The sequence below is a fragment of the Kogia breviceps genome, chromosome 2 (assembly GCF_026419965.1).
Source record: "Kogia breviceps isolate mKogBre1 chromosome 2, mKogBre1 haplotype 1, whole genome shotgun sequence".
NCBI classification, from domain to species: Eukaryota; Metazoa; Chordata; class Mammalia; order Artiodactyla; family Physeteridae; genus Kogia; species Kogia breviceps.
Window position 1 is genome coordinate 39,295,612 of NC_081311.1, and position 21,803 is coordinate 39,317,414.

A 21,803-nucleotide genomic window follows, 5' to 3' on the forward strand; every position below is an offset into this window, starting at 1 on the left:
TAACTGTGTCAAAGGAAAGCTCACAAATGATTTCTTAGGCACAACAGTTTTGTACCACTTTAGCCCACCTTGCATCCTTAGCTTTAGCTTATAAATCAAGTTGACTAAATAAGGCTGACAGAAATTCATTTGTGAATTTGTCTTTGACATCTTATACAGGAGGATAAATGAATAAGACGAATGGAATCTACTTTGAAGAACGAGTTTCTGAAAGCAGGAGTGCCTGTCATTAGTTCCACTCAGTGAGGGCGGGTCTGCAGGTGAGACCTTGGTGCCTTGTCGAAAGGCTCCAAGCCGGCCCTGGAGAAACTAAGCAAATGAAAAATAAAATGCTAATATCAACAGTGACCCTTGTAAAAAAAAAAAAAAAAAAAAAAAAAAGATACTTCAAGAAAATACAGGACCTTTTGTGGGGTATTTTTGATTAGGTGGTATAAATTTTCAGTGGTGTGTAGACTTTTTGGAGGAATGCTTTGCAGTTGAAATGAAAAGCGTGAACCACTTGAGAATAAAACTAGTAGGCTTTACAGTGAGTGGGAAAGCAGAGGCTTTGGAAATGGAAGTTTCCGCATTTGGTTCTCACGCTGCCACTCGAGGGTGTTCCCGAGTAAGGAATACACGCTCTCCGAGCCCTAAGTATTTATATTGGAGCGTTTGTGTTTCTGGAGTCCTCTGCCGTTGGTCTGGTCACACACGCTAATCATTGCCACCGGGAGACAGTGAAGTTCCCTTGGCGGTGGCTGCATTATGAATTGGTCACCACACACTGAGCCAGAGCACTTGGGAGCTTCCTGTCCAGGTACCCTCTGACCTCGGTGTAGCTCACAGGGAGGTTGGTTACATCATTATTGGTCGTAAGACAGGCTCTGATGACTGTCCAGACTTTGATCGGTGCCTGATGCATCCTGCTCCCATACTCATATTGAACATATTTGAGGCAATGGAACAAAAGGTCAGTGCATGTGATTTTATACTTCTTTCTTTTTAACCACAAAAGTAAAGTTTCTCTTCATGTTTTTCTTTTCTTACTAATAATGTACTGATATACATGCTGATGAGCGCTAACTGGGAATACTTATTATGTACTACTCTCTAAGTGCCTTGTGTATATGATACACTGAGTTAATCCTCATAAGCTATGGTGTAGGTGCTATTATTATCCTCAGTTTACGGAGACACAAAGCTGTGGCGCAGAGTGGATGAGTAATTTGCTCAAGATCTCACAGCAGTAAACAGAAGAGCCAGGATTTAAGTCTGGGTCATCTCTTGACTACTACTATACCAGCCTTCCTCCCCTGTAGGAAAATTAAGACAGTTACAACGAACATTAAAAAAATATATAAATCCCATCTATCCAATGACAACCATTCTCAGCACTTCGGTGCACTTACTTCTAAATCTCTTCCTTGAACTTTGATGGAAAATCCTCTCTTCCCATTTCTACTTCCAAGGGCTAATGAAACTTTGTGAACAGCTTGGTATTTATTTTCCCAAATATACATGCAAACACACGCACATGCATAGATAATCTACACCTGTTTCTTAATGTCCTACCATATGCATTGTTCTACGAGGCATTTTTTCAATCAGGATATGCTGGACATATTTCTATATGTATTGTATATAATCTAACACATATATTTCGATCGTCTATTTAGTATGGATTGCACTACTTTCAGAGGATGACTGCACCATAATTTCTTCAGTGTACCACTTTCATTGATGGACATTTAGATTGTTGTCCTGTTTTCCCTACACCATTTATAGTAGCTGCATATATTTTACTGTATGAAAGTACTATAATCAAACTAATTTTCCTCTTATGAGATTCAGGTTGTTAGAAGGTACTAGGATGAACATTCTCACAAATGAAGATGTGAGTACATCCTTACTTAGTTACTTCCCAGCCCTAACCAAAATGCCAAGACCAAATGATCACCCAATCACTTTAAAAAAAAAAAAAAAAAAAAGGAAAAGAAACTTTATTGAGGTATACCTTACGTACTGTAAAATTCACCTCTTTTAAGTGCATGGTTCAGAGATTTAAAAAATTTACCAAGTTAAGCAACCAGCACCATAAACCAGTTAGAGAACTTTTTTTTTTTTTTTTCGGTACGCGGGCTTCTCACTGTTGTGGCCTCTCCCGTTGCAGAGCACAGGCTGCGGACGCACAGGCTCAGCGGCCATGGCTCACGGGCCCAGCCGCTCCGCGGCATGTGGGATCCTCCCGGACCGGGGCACGAACCCGTCTCCCCTGCATCGTCAGGCGGACTCTCAACCACTGCGCCACCAGGGAAGCCCCCCTATCACTTTTAAGAATTTAATATCCATGAGTAGTATTTCTTTTCTTATTCTTTTGATTTTGGCTCACATAAAACTCCTGGCTAGAATTGTTCATTATATTAGGGTTTAGTTCTGTCTTGAATAATACAAAGAATTATCATCGTCATTATTATCATCATTGTCATTTTTTATTTTTTAATATTTATTTATTTATTTGGCTTTGTCGGGTCTTAGTTGAAGCATACAGGCTCTTCGTTGTGTTCCATGGGCTTCTGTCTAGTTGTGGTGTGCGGGCTCCAGAGCACGCAGGCTCAGTAGTTACAGTACGTGGACCTAGTTGCCCCACGGCATGTGGGATCTTAGTTCCCTGACCAGGGATCGAACCTGCGTCCCCTGCATTGGAAGGCGGATTCTTAACCACTGGACCACCAGGGAAGTCTCCATCATCATTATTATTATTATTATTATAAATTTTTGTCTTCTGTTCCACAGAGACTAACTGCAGTTGTTAGGGTTTCTCAGTATTGCTTGCCATATTAAAAGAGAACTGTTAGGTGGTTTTCAGCTTGTTTAATTTCTTCATGTGGTGGCTTGATAGTAATGGGGATTCTTGACTTAGTTTGATTGAGAATATGTGCAGGTTTCACAGAAGACATGTTACCAAGACAGGGCAAGAACTTACCAGAACCTCACCTTGGAGAAGTGATACCAAAAAGTTCTCAGTCGTGATATCCCAAACCAGTTTTGGGTGCTAATTGTTACATTCAAATTGCTTAGAAAAGTCGTGCAACCCATTTAGACTAAAAACTCTGTAGTGTTAAAATAATTTTTAAAATGTATAAGTTAAAGTTGCTATTGTATTGATTTTATAAACTATTTTGAATTAAAAGCTGATAATTTTAAAATTTAGGATAATTTCAATATTTAATATTTCAATATCTGATAGTTCCTGTAAATATTTTAGATGCCTGCTCCCTGCATTTGTAGAGCTGTGAAGAATCTGATTATTTTTATATCATCTGTTTTGGGGTTTCCATTTGAAGTGCATACGTATTTATTTTTAATTCTTATTTCAAGTAATTATTATTGCCCAAAGATCTTTATTTTTTTAAGAAGCTCAGAGAGAGTAGAGGAATAACCAACAAGTCTGCCTCTTTTATTAATGAGAAAAAAATGCAGTATGATATTAACTGTATTCTAAAATATTTGTTAGCACACCAGAGCACAAAGTCCAGGTGTGGGGTTATTTCTGTGTGTAGTCTTTTGAAATGTATCTAGTACATAGTAGAGGTACTCCCAAGTTATACACTGAAGAGAAGTGAAATGATTCAGCATCACAGTTCTCAGATGCCACTTCTTGAGGTGGATTTCATCACCATCATCCCTCCATAGGCCCAAAACTCATTTGCTTTTAGTGGCTTCTTTATGAGTCAGTGATTAACATATGTGGAAGAGAAAAGCTTTTTCTTTAAAGGAAATAACTGATTTATCTTGAATACGTTTGAAACCTGAACGGTTGCTTAGGTAACAGCTGTTGCATTTTATGATCTTTGGCAAATGGGAAAGGCAGCTTTGTCAACTTGTGTTTGTCTTCCAAAGAGAAAATCAAAGCAATGTAGAGTAGTGATGCTTACCCAGAAAAGATAACTCTTGTGCACAGAGGCAAAGAGTTGTAGACATCTAAATAAACCCAGACACTTTGTTCTTCAGAACTTTTAGAAATTGATTTTCTCTTTCACGGAAGGGGGAGTAAGCTGTAATCAGAAGTGTGTGTCGTTGGAATGTTGTTAAACATAAGCTAGCTGTATCTCCTTTTCTCTCCTTTCTCCTTTAGGTTTGGTGTCCTGGCCATCTCCTTTCATTTACGAACTAGACCAGGGCACTCCCATACTTAATCTTTCCTGTACTCTTCAATGCCTTCATCTTGCTTTACTGTGTGTGTGTATGATTCAAGATGCAAGATCCTTCTCTTGAACTGGGTAGTGACAGTAGAAACAGACACTGCCCATGACCACATATCCTACCTGGTACCCACAGAACACCCCACCCTGAGTGAGCTCTCATCTAGGTGTTTGCTGTTTGCAAAGAGTGTACAGTTTGGATCTCTAAATCTAGCAACTACTTCAGAGATCTTAGATGATCAGATTCACTGCAAGAGAATGTGTTGGGAGTATTGATGTAAAGAGGATAAACTGACTATTTTCTGGGGGTTTTTGTTTGTTTGTTACTGCCACTAATTTTGAGTAAATTTAATAAATAAACCGATGTTCACATTTTGAGTGCCCCATATTTTCACAAAAGTGTGTATTTATTTACAAGTGTATATCTTGTAAATAATGTTACCTTGCCCTATACAGCTTTCTTCATAACAGAGCCCCTGAGCTGCTGCTTAGGGAATCATTGAGGTGTGGGAACCCAGATACTTTTAAGAGAATCTTTGGGTTCTTAAATTGGGGGAAGCAGGATGTGAAAAATAATACCATTTGGAGGATGTGGTACGTGGTGGGGTTGGATGTGAGGAAGTAGACTGCTAAAAGCAGCCATGATTGATTGAGCACCTACTGTATGCCTGAACTCTGCTAGGTGCTTTGCAACTCTTTATTTCATGTAATCCTGTGAAGTAGGTGGTGTTATCCTTATTTTTTTATACAGGGAAACTGTCTTGGAAAGGTTGTTAATTTTCCCAAAGTCACAGATGGAGTTTAAATCTAGTTCTTACTACTTTTTAACTCATTTGCTTTCAGACTGACCTGTTCCTTGCTATCTCTGGTTACAAAATATCTCCCCCAATACAGTCCTGTGTTTTTTGTTTTTTTTAACTTCCTTTTTGTATACTCTTAAACTGCTACCACTTATGGATAGATCTTCTGAAATGCCAACATCCTAGGGGAAAGGAACACCTTTGTAGTGTAAATTGACCTTTGCCTTACTTTGCTCAGCTCCTAGCTGAGCATAGTAGGACTTGAGATAAAGGCAGTTGTAAATGCAAAGGAGAGAGGAGCAGAGGCAGTGTTTAACCTGGGCCACCAGGCAGGCAGCCCTGGGAGCCTCCTTTGCAGAGCCTAGGGAAGTGCAGACTCCAGAGAACATGACCACTGAAAGGGGGGTGAGATTTCATCAAGGCAAACTGTCTCGCTTTCATTTTTGTTCAAGTTCCTTATTAAGGAAAGAAGAAAATAGAGCGGGAGAGTCCAGACATTGGTTTAGTTCCTTAGAGAAAGCTTTATCAAATACACTTAGGACCCCCAGTTGGATGGTTAATCATTTGAGAGTGGAAATAATGAAAAATGACACATGCCCACCTTAAACATTTTTTTAAACTTAGAAATATCAACATTCAGAATCGGTTAGTCTTTCATTTAGTGTCAAGAGCGTTTCTTTGGATATGGGTTCTCTGTTTTGTGTTCCATAATTGTCTTTCCCTCACAAATCATAGTCACGACGCACCATCGGTGACGTCCAGTCTTTATTTCTTTAAATCCAGAACATCAGAACTTTCCAAGCAGCTCAGTACTGAATCCGTCTAGATATTGAGAAGTCATGTTTTCCCCTTAGAATGTTAACATTATCTCGAATACACCTAATTTTTCGTCATTTTTAGCTATTTTCATATGTCAAGTGTTTCTAAAGCGTTCAATTTAGTTTTATAGAAACAACAGGTCACTTTTTTTCAGATTCGAATTTCCTTTATTACTTAATATTTTGTTAAATTATGTAATAACAGAACCAAGTACAAGCTGCACAAACAAGTTGAGAGCGAATGTAACTTAAGTCGTGATAAGCATTTGCATATCGACCAGTGGGAACAGAGTTGTCAGGCTTGTCTTAGCTGATTCCAGTCCGTGACAGTGACTGGTTACTTGGCCATGCACATGCTTTAGTGTGTTGTGAAGGAGGGGTTAATCTAGTCCCAGACTGGTGAAGGTATCCAGGGGACCCCACCAACCCATTCCTATGCTTTTTACTATGAATTGCATCTCGAGTTGTAAAAATTCAATATACTAATCATAACAGTAACCCATGAAGGCATTTTTTGGTATCTAATCACCAAAAAGTAGCCATGTGGCTAGAGAGAGCAGGGCATGGAGTTTGCCATCACCTCAAGGTTTGCTGTCTCTTGATATCCCTGGATTCAAGGGATAAGCTCATGCGTTAGATGTGAGCGGAAACTCCCAGCTCACTCAAGTGCTTCTGCCAGGCTTTTCCTGTTACGTAAAAGCTAAAAGGAGTCCATGCAGATTACAGTGTTATTCTATATATGATAATTAGTTCTCAAAGTATAACTAGTTCATGTAGTGATTTGTGAATTTGGTTCATTACTTGATTCACTTTTAAGAAGCAGTCATTAACTTCATTATTTTTACTTTTTAGTTAGGCAGAAAAAATTCATACCAATCATTACTTGCTAAGCCATTTGGTGTTGAATGAAAAGCAAAAAACTAGAAAAAAAGCAGCTTTGGCTCTAACAGCCTGAAGGTTGGGGTCAAACTTGTCTTGCTTTCCTGCCCCCCAAATTAAATTAGCTATGACTTAAAGCAGAACATGTAGATAGCTATAAAAAACTTGTTTTTTTTTTTTTTTGCTGTTTCATGTTTATTTCGCATTACCTCAGATTTATTTTGATTTCCATTTCATAGTGCCTGATACCAGAATTTGTACAGACCTCTTGAAAGACCACGCCCTCTGAGAAAATTCACACTATTGGAAGTTATGGATAACTGAATTGGCAAGAGGAGTTTCTTAGTGGATGTGGTTCTTGATCAAGTCTGGACAAATTCTGCCCTGTCATGTGTCATAAACTATGGTACAGAACGCATCCGAAGTGCTAGGGGAAAACCTGCATTATGCCGTCACCCATATTCCCGTCTCTGACTCTCGTCTCTCTTGAAGAAGAAATTCACGTGCCTGGCGATGGACGTTTTGATTTGGGATCCACATAACAAACACTTAGACTCGTTAGATATCAGCACTGAATCTTTAGGTTCAGTCCAGTTTTAGATTTGGTGAAGGGATTCCTGGTGGGCACAGCAAAATGAGAAACATCATAAGATTCATATTATCCATAAGATAGGAACTGACCAGTTTTTAAGAAAAGCAAGCTTCTTTTAAAAATTCAGAGAGAAACTTTCTTGGAGATCCAGTGGTTGAGACTCCATGCTTCCACTGCAGGGGGCACAGGGTTTCATCCCTGGTCAGGGAACTAGGATCCCACATGCCGCTCAGTGCATCCAAAAAAAAAAAAAGTTTCACAGAGGAAAGATGTGAGAATGGAATGTAAATAATTTTCCCCTTTAACCCAGAGGATTGGCTTACGTGGCCGTTTTCCCCCTGCTTTTGTGTGTCCATGTAGAGAGAGGATATATGATTCGGGGCAAAGGTCAAGAGTCTGGACATTTGGGTAATGAGTACCTTGCTTTGGGAAGATGACTGAGCACAGTGTCCCAAGGACATGTAAGATCAAAAGAATCTCCTTGTCTTGGGGGACCTTTATCAGCTCACCTGCAAGATCTTTTTAAGCTGTACTGTTCAGCCAGTGCTTTTATTATCTGTATCGTGGATGTCCATACTAATAAAAAACACTTTGCCCAGAGAATCTTTTTCCTTGTTGAGGGACAGATATCAGAAAAGGTCCATAGTCTCTGTAACTATCCCTAGTAATTAGTCTCAGAACTCAGTGCCTTTATCAAAGGGAATTTCTAGAACAGTGTATTATTGCTTAACCCACATCCTTATCTGCCATTCGTGGAGTTTCTCAGATATTTTCTGACTTTCTTGTCTGCCTCTGGATCAAAAAAGGAAATGTAGAGCAAGTGAAGAAATACTTAAAAAAAAAAAAAAAAAAAGAAAGAAAGGAAGGAAGAACAGAAAAAGAAACACAGAATAAGGCTTTAGTATGTATCTTCCCAATAAATGGGATGCGGTGTTTAGATTTTTATCATCCATCTAATGTAAGGTGTTCTTGCGTGTCACAGTTTGATCTTTTTGCCTCTTTTTTTTTTTTTCTCTCCTATTGTTGACTTGACCTGGTTTATTTACGTAGAGAATCTGGAAATGTTTTCATTCTTTGAGGAAAGAGCAATGTGTAAAAGCCCCACTGCCTGTGGGGACTGTAGGGTGGGTAATATTTGGGTGTACTTTCAGGGTCAGGTCTTACCTTGTTCAGGGAATGTTGTATGTGTGGGTAGGTTATTAAAGACATGGTGGTTTCACAGTGTATGTGTATATCAACTCATCGTATTGTACAGCTTAAAAAAATTTTTTTTTAATTAAGCAGTGGTAGCTCCAGTAGCTGTTGATGAATGCCTGAGGCTTGGTGGAAAGAACTTCTGTTTACTGTGAGTACTGGCTCTCTGATTAGCAGCTGTGTGTTTCACCCCACCACCCAACATAGATTTTTTGGATGTATTTATTTTATTTTTATTTCTTTTTTCTGGGTGCCTTATGTTTTTTGTGTGTGTTCGTGTGTCATTTTCAAAACAAAAATTGGGTTCATACTAAATTATGGCTTAAAAAACATTTTATAATGACAATTTTTGAAAATATGGAGTGACTAGTAGCACACTCTATATCCTTATCACCCAGCAGCTTTCTCTGGTTCTTGTTCTACCTTTCCCTCTACCCTACTTTGTTCGGGGTCAGGGGAGGGAGAAAGGGGGCCAAAGCAAATCTCAGACATCATTCCATTTCCTTCCCAATACTTTGTTTTCATGTTTGTTATTCAATTATTTACTTTTTGTCTGTTGACTTTTCTTTCTCTTGTTACTGAAATAACTCTTGGACTGTGCCCTGGTGGAGTTATAAAGGTGCACTTTTCTGGAAGCATTGTCTTCTGCATGGTGCTTGATGGGCTGGTCTTCAGGCATCCTGAGGAGGACAGCCCTGCTGGTGTGAAGTTCACGGTCCAGTTACTAATAGAACCCAGAGGTATGACTGCTGCCTCCTTAACCTGTAGAGTCAGGTGTAAGGCTAGGCCTTCATTGAGTGATGTTATGTTTAGAAGAAGTAGACCCAAATCTAAGTCATAATGATTTGTATTATTTATTAAACTCATACAGAAACCATAGCTTTGGATAAAACTGTCTAAAGGATTGTATCTAGATCTATTTTGTTTCTGTAGTTACCTAGACAGGAAACTGTTGATATTACAATGTAATCATTTATAAATTTGCCATCATTTGGGTAATATAATAATCTGTGCAGCATTTCATGGTTTTGTCATATTCAAGTCCAACAATAGCATTGTGAGGGAGGAAAGATATTAAATTTCTGCCCAATAAACTCAAAAGAGAAGTTGAAAGATGGGAGGGGGTAGTCATTGACTTGACTTTAGGTCTTATGTCTCCTAGTCTAGAAGTCTTTCTGCTTTGGATGGTTTTTGAGTTGCTTTAGAATGTTGTGAAATTGGAACTTGCCTTTTCCTTTATACTTGAACATTTTTGTATCAAATGTTTGGGAAATTCACGCCACCTCGGATAAGGTCTTGGAGATGCTTGGGGAAGACTGTCCTCTTATTGGGTCTTATTCCAAGATGGGGCCAGGGCAGCAAGCACAGCACTTTTGGAACTGATTCCTAACACCATGGTCTCTTCCCCATGACATTGGTTTCCACCTCTCTCCAGTGCTATCCCAGACCCAGACACAGACCATATCACCATCACCATTTTTGCCTTCATGAACTGGTTACTATGTGACAGAGTGGAATTAATTTGATCCTAAAATCTCTGAAATTTTTCCTGGGGACTAGAGATATTTGATCCAGGAGAGAAATTGTTTGGACATTCCTTCACCCCTGTAGGAATTTGTACAGGCATCAAATTTCCCAGTTCCTCTGAAAACATCTAGACATGGACATTCTGTTGGCTTAGATTCCCTGAGGGAATAGAGTGATTCTTCAGAGCTGATGCTTCAGGAAATTTTTATAGTAGCAATCTAAAAATGTGTATACTTGTTTCTCCCAGAGATACTTTCTTTTCTTTCACCAGTTAAAATTGATTTCCTGCTGAGCTTGTCTGCTGCAGGTGTCTTTTGTTTTTTGGTTTGTTGGTTTTTTTTCTATGTAATTTTTTTAACATCTTTGAGTATAACTGCTTTACAATGGTGTGTTAGTTTCTGCTTTACAACAAAGTGAATCAGTTATACAAATACATATGTTCCCATATCTCTTCCCTCTTGTGTCTCCCTCCCTCTCACCCTCCCTATCCCACCCCTCTAGGTGGTCACAAACCACCTAGCTGATCTCCCTGTGCCATGTGGCTGCTTCCCACTAGCTATCCACCCTACGTTTGGCAGTGTATATCTGTCCATGCCACTCTCTCACCTTGTCACAGCTTACCTTTCCCCCTCCCCATATCCTCAAGTCCATGTTCTAGTAGGTCTGTGTTTTATTCCGGTTCTAGCCCTAGTCTCTTCATGACATTTTTTTTTCTTAGATTCCATATATATGTGTTAGCATACGGTATTTGTTTTTCTCCTTCTGACTTACTTCACTCTGTATGACAGACTCCAGGTCCATCCACCTCACTACAAATAACTCAGTTTCATTTCTTTTTATGGCTGAGTAATATTCCATTGTATATATGTGCCACATCTTCTTTATCCATTCATCTGTTGATGGGCACTTACGTTGCTTCCATGTCCTGGCTATTGTAAATAGAGCTGCAGTGAACATTGTGGTACATGACCCTTTTTGAATTACGGTTTTCTCAGAGTATATGCCCAGTAGTGGGATTCTTGGGTCGTATGGTAGTTCTATTTGTAATTTTTTAAGGAACCTCCATACTGTTCTCCATAGTGGCTGTATCAATTTACATTCCCACCAGAAGCACAAGAGTGTTCCCTTTTCTCCACACCCTCTCCAGCATTTATTGTTTCTAGATTTTTTGATGATGGCCATTCTGACCGGTGTGAGATATCTCATTGTAATTTTGATTTGCATTCCTCTAATGATTAATGATGTTGAGCATTCTTTCATGTGTTTGTTGGGAATCTGTATATCTTCTTTGGAGAAATGTCTATTTATGTCTTCTGCCCATTTTTGGATTGGGTTGTTTGGTTTTTTGTTATTGAGCTGCATGAGTTGCTTGTAAATTTTGGAGATTAATCCTTTGTCAGTTGCTTCATTTGCAACTATTTTCTCCCATTCTGAGGGTTGTCTTTTGGTCTTGTTTATGGTATCCTTTGCTGTGCAAAAGCTTTTAAGTTTCCTTAGGTCCCATTTGTTTATTTTTTTTAAATTTCCATTTCTCTAGGAGGTGGGTCAAAAAGGATCTTGCTGTGATTTATGTCATAGAGTGTTCTGCCTATGTTTTCCTCTAAGAGTTTGATAGTGTCTGGCCTTACATTTAGGTCTTTAATCCATTTTGAGTTTATTTTGGGGTGTGGTGTTAGGGAGTGTTCTAATTTCATACTTTTACATATAGCTGTCCAGTTTTCCTAGCACCACTTATTGAAGAGGCTGTCTTTTCTCCACTGTATATTCTTGCCTCCTTTATCAAAGGTAAGGTGACCATATGTGTGTGGGTTTATCTCTGGGCTTTCTATCCTGTACCATTGATCTATATTTATTTTTTTATGCCAGTACCATATTGCCTTGATTACTGTAGCTTTGTAGTATAGTCTGAAGTCAGGGAGCCTGATTCCTCCAGCTTCATCTTTCGTTCTCAAGATTGCTTTGGCTATTCACGGTCTCTTGTGTTTCCACACAAATTGTGAAATTTTTTGTTCTAGTTCTGTAAAAAATGCCAGTGGTAGTTTGATAGGGATTGCATTGAATCTGTAGATTGCTTTGGGTAGTAGAGTCATTTTCACAATGTTGATTCTTCCAATCCAAGAACATGGTATATCTCTCCATCTATTGTATCATGTTTAATTTCTTTCATCAGTGTCTTATAATTTTCTGTGTACAGGTCTTTTGTCTCCTTAGGCAGGTTTATTCCTAGATATTTTATTCTTTTTGTTGCAGTGGTAAATGGGAGTGTTTTCTAAATTTCACTCTCAGGTTTTTCATCATTAGTGTATAAAAATGCCAGAGATTTCTGTGCATTAATTTTGTATAGTGCTACTTTACCAAATTCATTGATTAGCTCTAATAGTTTTCTGGTAGCATCCTTAGGATTCTCTATGTATAGTATCATGTCATCTGCAAACAGTAACAGCTTTACTTCTTCTTTTCTGATGTGGATTCCTTTTATTTCTTTATTTTCTCTGATTGCTGTGGCTAGAACTTCCAAAACTATGTTGAATAAGAGTGATGAGAGTGGGCAACCATGTCTTTTCCTGATCTTAGTGGAAGTGGTTTCAGTTTTTCACCATTGAGGATGATGTTGGCTGTGGGTTTGTCATATATGGCCTTTATTATGTTGAGGTAGGTTCCCTCTATGCCTACTTTCTGCAGGGTTTTTATCATAAATGGGTGTTGAATTTTGTCAAAAGCTTTCTCTGCATCTATTGAGATGATCATATGTTTTTTCTCCTTCAGTTTGTTGATATGGTGTATCACATTGATTGATTTGAGTACATTGAAGAATTCTTGCATTCCTGGAATAAACCCCACTTGATCATGGTGTATGATCCTTTTAATGTGCTCTCGGATTCTGTTTGTTAGTATTTTCTTGAGGATTTTTGCGTCTATATTCATCAATGATATTGGCCTGTAGTTTTCTTTCTTTGTGACATCTTTGTCTGGTTTTGGTATCAGGGTTATGGTGGCCTCATAGAATGAGTTTGGGAGTGTTCTTCCCTCTACTATCTTCTGGAAGAGTTTGAGAAGGATAGGTGTTAGCTCTTCTCTAAATGTTTGATAGAATTTGCCTGTGAAGCCATCTGGTCCTGGGCTTTTGTTTGTTGGAAGATTTTTCATCACAGTTTCAATTTCAGTGCTTGTGATTGGTCTGTTCATATTTTCTATTTCTTCCTGGTTCAGTCTCAGCAGGTTGTGCATTTCTACGAATTTGTCCATATCTTCCAGGTTGTCCATTTTATTGGCATGCAGTTGCTTGTAGTAATCTCTAATAATAGTTTGTACTTCTGCAGTGTCTGTTGTTGCTTCTTCTTTTTCATTCCTAATTCTATTGATTTGGGTCTTATCCCTCTTTTTCTTGAATCTGGCTGATGGTTAATCAATTTTGTTTATCTTCTCAAAGAACCATCTTTTAGTTTTATTTATCTTTGTTATCGTTTCCTTCATTTCTTTTTCATTTATTACTGATCTGATCTTTATGATTTCTTTCCTTCTGCTAAATTTGGCGTTTTTATGTTCTTCTTTCTCTAATTGCTTTAGGTGCAAGGTTGAGTTGTTTATTCGAGATGTTTCCTGTTTCTTAAGGTAGGATCATATTGCTATAAACTTCCCTCTTAGAACTGCTTTTGCTGCATCCCATAGGTTTTGGGTCGTCTTGTCTCCATTGTCATTTGTTTCTAAGTATTTTTTTATTTCCTCTTTGATTTCTTCAATGATTACTTCGTTATTAAGTAGTGTATTGTTTAGCCTCCATGTGTTTGTATTTTTTACAGATTTTTTCCTGTAATTGATATCTAGTTTCATAGTGTTGTGGTCGGAAAAGATACTTGATACGATTTCAATTTTCTTAAATTTACCAAGGCTAGATTTGTGACCCAAGATATGATCTATCCTGGAGAATGTTCCATAAGCACTTGAGAAAAATGTGTATTCTGTTGTTTTTTGATGGAATGTCCTATAAATATCAATTAAGTCCATCTTGTTTAATGTATACTTTAAAACTTGTGTTTCCTTATTTATTTTCAATTTGGATAATCTGTCCATTGGTGAAAGTGGGCTGTTAAAGTCCCCTACTGTGATTGTGTTACTGTCAATTTCTCCTTTTATGGCTGTTAGTATTTGCTTTATGTATTGAGGTGCTCCTGTGTTACGTGCATAAATATTTACAATTGTTATATCTTCTTCATGGATCGATCCCTTAATCATTACGTAGTGTCCTTCTTTGTCTCTTGTAGCAGTCTTTATTTTAAAGTCTATTTTGTCTGATATGAGAATTGCTACTCCAGCTTTCTTCTGATTTCCATTTGCATGGAATATCTTTTTCCATCCCCTCAGTTTCAGTCTGAATGTGTCCCTAGTCCTGAAATGGGTCTCTTATAGACAGCATATATATGGGTCTTGTTTTTGTATCCATTCAGCCAGTGTGTGTCTTTTGGTTGGAGCAGTTAATCCATTTACATTTAAGGTAATTATCGATATGTATGTTCCTGTTACCATTTACTTAATTGTTTCGAATTTGTTCTTGTAGGTCTTCTCCTTCTCTTGTGTTTCTTGCCTAGAGAAGCACCTTTAGCATTTGTTGTCACGCTCTTTTGGTGGTGCGTTACTCTCTCACCTTTTGCTTGTCTGTAAAGGTTTTAATTTCTCCATCAAATCCGAATGAGATCCTTGCTGGTTAGAGTAATCTTGGTTGTAGGTTTACCTCCTTCATCCCTTTAAATATGTCCTGCCACTCCCTTCTGGCTTGCAGAGTTTCTGCTGAAAGATCAGCTGTGAACCTTATGGGGATTCCCTTATGTGTTACTTGTTGTTTTTCCCTTGCTGCTTTTAATATGTTTTCTTTGTATTTAATTTTTGATAGTTTGTTTAATATGTGTCTTGGCATGTTTCTCCTTGGATTTATCCTGTATAGGACCTTCTCTGCTTCCTGGACTTGATTAACTATTTCCTTTCCCATATTAGGGAAGTTTTCAACTATAATCTCTTCAAATATTTTCTCAATCCCTTTCTTTTTCTCTTCTTCTGGAACCTCTATAATTCGAATGTTGGTGTGTTTAATGTTGTCCCAGAGGTCTCTGAGACTGTCCTCAGTTCTTTTCATTCTTTTTTCTTTATTCTGCTCTGCAGTAGTTATTTCCACTATTTTATCTTCCAGGTCACTTATCCGTTCTTCTGCCTCAGTTATTCTGCTATTGATCCCATCTAGAGTATTTTTAATTTCATTTTTGTGTTGCTCATCATTGCTTGCTTCCTCTTTATTTCTTCTAGGTCCTTGTTAAGTGTTTCTTGCATTTTGTCTATTCTATTTCCAAGATTTTGGATCATGTTTACTATCATTATTCTGAATTCTTTTTCAGGTAGACTGCCTATTTCCTCTTCATTTGTTAGGCCTGGTGGGTTTTTACCTTGCTCCTTCACCTGCTGTGTGTTTTTCTGTCTTTTCATTTTGCTTATCTTACTGTGTTTGGGGTCTCCTTTTTGCAGGCTGCAGGTTCATAGTTCCCATTGTTTTTGGTGTCTGTCCTCAGTGGCTAAGGTTGGTTCAGTGGGTTGAGTAGGTTTCCTGGTTGAAGGGACTAGTGCCTGTGTTCTGGTGGATGAGGCTGGATTTTGTCTTTCTGGTGGGCAGGTCCACGTCTGGTGGTGTGTTTTGGGGTGTCTGTAGCCTTATTATGATTTTAGGCACCCTCTCTGCTAATGGATGGGTCTGTAGTCCTGTCTTGCTAGTTGTTGGACATAGGGTGTCCAGCACTGTAGCTTGCTGGTCATTGAGTGAAACTCGGTCTTGATGTTGAGATGGAGATCTCTGGGAGATTTTCACCGTTTGATATTACGTGGAGCTGGGAGGCCTGTTGTGGACCAGTGTCCCACCTCAGAGACACAGCCCTGATGCCTGGCTGGATCACCAAGAGCCTTTAATCCACACGGCTCAGAATAAAAGGGAGAAAAAATAGAAAGGAAAGAAAGGAAGGAAGGAGGAAGGGAGGAAGAGAGGGAGGAAGAGAAGAAAGAAAGAAAGAGAAGATAAAATAAAGTAGGATAAAATAAAGTTAGTAAAATAAAAAATAATTATTAAGAAGAAAAATTTTTTAAAGTGAAAAAAGAAAACAAAACGGTTCCGTCAGAACCCTAGGACAAATGGTTAAATCAAAGCTATACAGACAAAATGTCACACAGCAGCACACACGTACACACTCACAAAAAGAGAAAAAGGAGAAAATAATAATATATCTTGCTCCCAAAGTCCACCTCCTCAACTTGGGATGATTCGCTGTCTATTCAGGTATTCCACAGATGCAGGGCACTTCAAATTGATTGTGGAGCTTTAATCCGCAGCTTCTGAAGCTGCTGGAGGAGACCTCCCCCTCTCCTCTTTGTTCGCACAGCTCCTGGGGTACAGCTTTGGACTTGTCCCCGCCTCTGCAATAGGTCGCCCGAGGGCGTCTGCTCTTCGCTCAGACAGGACGGGGTTAAAGGAGCAGCTGTTTGGGGGGCTCTGGCTCCCTCAGGCCGCGGGGAGGGTGGGGTAGGGATGCGGGGTGAGCCTGTGGCGGCAGAGGCCGTCGTGACATTGCACCAGCCTGAGGCGCACCGTGCGTTCTCCCGGGGAAGTTGTCCCTGGATCACGGGACCCTGGCAGTGGCGGGCTGCACAGGCTTCTGGGAGGGGAGGTGTGGAGAGTGACCTGTGCTCGCACACAGGCTTCTTGGTGGCGGCAGCAGCAGCCTGAGCGTCTCATGCCCGTCTCTGGTGTCCGCGCTGATAGCCGCGGCTTGCGCCTGTTTCTGGAGCTTCTTTAAGGGACTTGCTTAATCCCCTCTTCTCGCACCCCAGGGAGCCAAGAGGGAAGAAAAGGTCTCTTGCCTCTTTGGCAGCTCCAGACTTTTTTGCGGACTCCCTCCCGGCTAGCCATGGCGCACTAGCCCCTTCAGGCTGTGTTCACGCAGCCAACCCCAGTCCTCTCCCGGCATCCGACCAAAGCCCGAGCCTCAGCTCCCAGCCCCCGCCCGTCCCGCTGGGTGAGCAGACAAGCCTTTCGGGCTGGTGAGTGCCGGTCGGCACCGATCCTCTGCGGGAATCTCTCCACTTTGTCCACCGCACTCTGTTGCTGCGCTCTCCTCCGCGGCTCTGAAGCTTCCCCCTCCGCCACCCGCAGTCTCCGCCCACGAAGGGGCTTCTAGTGTGTGGAAACCTTTCCTCCTTCACAGCTCCCTCCCACTCGCGCAGGTCCCGTCCCTGTTCTTTTGTCTCTGTTTATTCTTTTTTTCTTTTGCCCTACCCAGGTACGTGGGGAGTTTCTTGCCTTTTGGGAGGTCTGAGGTCTTCTGCCAGCGTTCAGTGGGTGTTCTATAGGAGCAGTTCCGCGTGTAGATGTATTTCTGATGTATCTGTGGGGAGGAAAGGTGATCTCCGCGTCTTACTCTTCCGCCGTCTTCTCTCTCCAGCCGGTGTCTTTTGTAAAACATGATTTATGTATTTGATTTATGGACATTACACATATATAAAGTATCAAGTGTTCTGAGTAAGAATTGAATATAATTTCAGTGCAGATATTTTAACCGATGTTTATTATTCAAGGAATTCTTTGTGTAAAATAGGATAATCTAATTTTAATATGAAGTTGCTTTGAAAAAATTAAGGGAAAGCCAAGCCAGCTAAAATCAGGGGGATGTGTGTATTATGGAAGATGTTAAACAACAGGCAGTTCTGTTTTCAAACTTTTTTTGGTTGTCTGTTTTTTTAACATCTTTATTGGAGTATTATTGCTTTACAATGTTGTGTTTGTTTCTGCTGTATAACAAAGTGAATCAGCTATATGTATACATATATCCCCATATCGTCTCCCTCCCACTCTCCCTGTCCCATCCCTCTAGGTCACAAAGCACTGAGCTGATCTCCCCGTGCGATGCAGCTGCTTCCCACTAGCTATCTAGTTTACATTTGGTAGTGTATATATGTCAGTGCTACTTTCTCACTTCGTCCCAGCTTACCCTTCCCCCTCCCTGTGTCCTTAAGTCCATTCTCTATGTCTGTGTCTTTATTCCTGTCCTGCCCCTAGGTTCAGCAGACCTTTTTTTTAGATTCCATATATATGTGTTAGCATACGGTATTTGTTTTTCTCTTTCTGACTTACTTCACTCTGTATGACAGACTCTAGGTCCATCCACCTCACTACAAATATCAAACATAGTTAACCAAATCGTTGGTTAACCACATGTTGTCATACCAAGGTTCTGGTCTTATCAAATAAATAAAAGACACAGATCTGCAGTGAGTGCATTAACCAATATGCAAATGGTGCAGCCAAAATAATTACTGAAGTGCTTAGAAACAGTTTTGTTTATAAAAACAAAAAGCTTCATACAAAGTCTAAAGAGATACAGGGCTTGTTAGAGGTTTTATGTTTCTTGGGCATAGCTGGACTAAGCATTTCTGCAAATGGGCGTGGGCCTCCAGACCCAGACAGCTATGGAAGGGCTTTTGTTTGGGGGAGCCGGTAGTAGCTGTGTGCATGTTGGTTGGAGGTGGGGAGAAAGACACAGAGAAAGACTTCAGTCAAATCTTAGGCTCTCACTGAGAAACTGCTCTCACAGCCTGGTCTCAGCTTTGCTAGTCTTTGCCGTGTGATCTTGGGTAAAGCACTTGCTTTGATGACCCCAGTTTGTTTAGAATTTCAAGATTCAGCTAGACTCTAATTTTACAGTCGGGGTGCTTGAATTCCCCCATATGTGAGGTAGTAGGTCAAGAGGTGTCAAGTAACATGATAAACACATATTTCTTAAAGATTTGGGCAAAGTGGTTTTTGTATGACTATAACCATTATTATAGAGAATACAAAAATACAAAATTTACATGTAATTTTAAGGTCAACTAAACATAAAACATTGTCCTTCCTTGTTAAAAAGTCTATGCATCCAGACTTTTGAGTGGCTATGTTTATCCTCTCTCTGCCCACAGGAGTCTTGGGAGAAAATGTTCAGAATGGTGGTTGATATCTTTGCCAGTTGCTAGATGCAATCTAAAATCTTCTTTCACTCTTAATTTATATTTACTGTTCCTCTTATAAGAGCCAATCATGGTCACTTTCCTTGTCAGTAATCAAGTGTTTTTGTTCTTTTGTCCTTGTATGTGGTAGGTGACTTAGGACAGGGTGTGTCCTGTGAGGACAGTAATTCCTATTATATTGGAAGACATAGTCTCATTTGTTTCATTCATTCTGCAATATCCATGGAGTGCCAACTCTATGCTAGGCACTGTTTTGGGCTTTTAAAAAATCCATTTTCTCTGTTTCAGTATTTAACTCTGCTAATATTTTGAGTAGATAATATATTCACATGGTTCCATGTTCAAATGGTAAGAAAGGATGTACCGTGACAAGTATACTTCTCATCCTTGCCACCCAAGTCCACTCCCTGGAGTCAGTTCATATTGACTATTTTGAAGCTTTCAAGTCATATTTTATGTGTATATTAGCAAGTATGTATATATCTCCTTCCTTCCCTCTCTTTTAGACCCATGGTATTATACAATACGTGTGAATCTGCTCCCTTGCTTTTTTCATTGAACAATTACATTTGCATTTTTTTAAAGTCCTGAAGCATGTACATCAGACTGTTAGCACTAGTTATTTCTAAAGGATGGAGCTGAGGAAGCTTGCTTGCCCTCCCTCCCTCCCTCCCTCCTTGTCTTCCTTCCTTCCAGTCTAACTTGAATGTACTTCTGTATCATTTGAATCTTTTATAAGGAGAACGTATTGTTTTTGTAGTAAGGGGGAAAGTCCTTTTTGAAGAAAGAAAGAAATACCTTTTCCTAAGTGTTGAGGAAAGTGAAACTGTGTGGAACTTCCTTCTCTAGGAAATGTATCCCCTGATGTGACCCGCTGCTTTGTAGACGTGATCTGCGTTCAGGAATTGTCTGCGTGGTACATGCAGAGGACGCCCTGGAGCGCGAGGGGCACTCCAGGAACGGGGACTGTGTCCACAGCTCAGGCTCCGCACGAGCGCTGATATTGTCTCTCAGCTGTTGGAGCCAGGCTGGGCAGTGGACGTGTTAGCCTGGGCGGAGGGCGGAGGAGGTGGGAACGCCCTGTGTTCTTTAGGGGCCTCCCCAGTGGTGGAGTGTTTGACCCAGAAGTATGCTCCTGAAACCGCTCGGAAAGAAGAGAGACGAATTTGTCGGTAACAGGGCTTGTGGTAACAGTGCACCTCATTTTAAGGAACTGAAAACACGTTCCAGAGTCTTCTCTCAGCTTTATTACCCCATGGTTTGAAGGGAAGGGATGGCTTCCCACTAGGAGGCGTCCTGCTCAGTAGTGGAGCACACAGACATTGGAGCCCAGTGTCGGAGGAGCCCTGCTCGGGTGTGTGACCTTGAGTGTCTCACCTCACTTCTGGGGCCTAGGTCCTCACCTGTCAATAGGGATTCTTCACCCTTTTCGTAGGATTGCTTTGACTGCAGTGAGATTATAGTGTAAAAAGCTTAGGTCCTGGTAAACTCTCCGTAATGTTAGCTAGGAGGCGGAGCAGGAGGGTGAGAATACAAGGAAGTAATGGACTTTCCCTCTCACACGTGGGCCTGCGCTGAGAAAAGACCCTGGACTCTTGACCCCGCTTAGTTCTCTGCTTAACCCGCCCTCTGAAAATTCAGTGCTCTTCAAAGTCATTTATAGATCACTTGAGCCAGTGGTCCTCATCCTGGCCTGGGAGCCAGAGCATCAGTCTCCATCTGGCAGATTGGTCTTTGCAGAGAACTACACACGCATGTTATTTTACCTCTGTGGCATCCAGGTTCCCACTTTGGCATAGAGAGAACTTGGTAGGTGGCTATTAGCTTCCTGGTGTCTTAAGGTACGGATGCTGTAAAGCTTGGCTGGTAATAATAGTATCCTATAGAAGACTGTTGTATCACATTATTGATTTTCTAGTTATCAATACTTCAACACTTAATGATGCTCTAATGCCTTTGTAATCAACATCTAAGCTCTGTGGAGTAATGCAGTACATATTTATTACTCTCTCATGTCTGTGAATAATAATGTGGTTTTCCAAAGCTGTGGTTAAATCCACAAAGGCTGTGGTGCAGTAGTTTTATGATCCTTCATATGGTCTGACGGAGAAGTATTTAAAATCCAGGTCCCCCCAGGATTAATTTTACATTTACTTTATTTTTGGTTTCTTTAGGGTTAGGCTTATATTTTAAAAGGAGGGATATATTTTAACTACCGTATGTTATGTGTGTCCTAGAATTGCCCTCCTAGCGGTCTACACCTGAGTTATAACAGCAGAGGCAGCTGCAGAAGAAAAAAGTTTGCTGTCCTATGTCACAGCCTAAAAATCCCTGCAAGAGATCCCAGCAAGCAGAAGGTAATGATTTTACAAGAGAGAACAAATGAGGGAGAAGCCTCCATGGTGTATAGCAGAGAATTGGTTCTTGCATCATGGGGTTAACCTGTCAGAAATCAAACACAAATGCCTTCATGTTCTCTGGCTGTACTTACAATGCCAGTTTTTGCAATGGGAAGATGAGATGGAGTAAGAGGGATGTCCTGTTGGCTCTTCCATGCCTTCCCCCCTCATCTGACATCTTTCCAACCTACTCCCACAATGCTCCAACCCACTTTTTTCCCCAGATCTCAGATTTCTTTGTCTTAAGCCATAGTGATTATTTTGCAGAAAAAATAGTAACTTACTTAAAAAGTAATAATAGTGGTTGATTTCATGGAATATGCATAAACTGCAGGCACTGAGTGCTTTACATATTTCATTTCATCTTCTTAACTTTA

At 40.2% G+C, this 21,803-nt stretch overlaps 1 protein-coding gene across 18 annotated transcripts in view; it reads left to right on the plus strand.

Annotated features, from left to right (window-relative positions):
* The window catches only part of SGMS1 (sphingomyelin synthase 1), a 305,701-nt gene that overhangs the window by 217,303 nt on the left and 66,595 nt on the right, over positions 1-21,803 (plus strand). For 3 of the 18 annotated variants that reach the window (XM_059054011.2, XM_067025104.1, XM_067025117.1), the window contains one exon: positions 21,265-21,384. The exons of 12 other annotated variants lie outside the window; for them this stretch is intronic. The gene's annotated coding sequence lies outside the window, so the exon portion shown is untranslated. Of the gene's footprint in view, positions 1-8,577; positions 8,619-9,118; positions 9,208-21,264; positions 21,385-21,803 lie in introns of those variants that run through there. 3 more of the 18 variants (XM_067025112.1, XM_067025113.1, XM_067025114.1) reach the window with 3 other exon arrangements.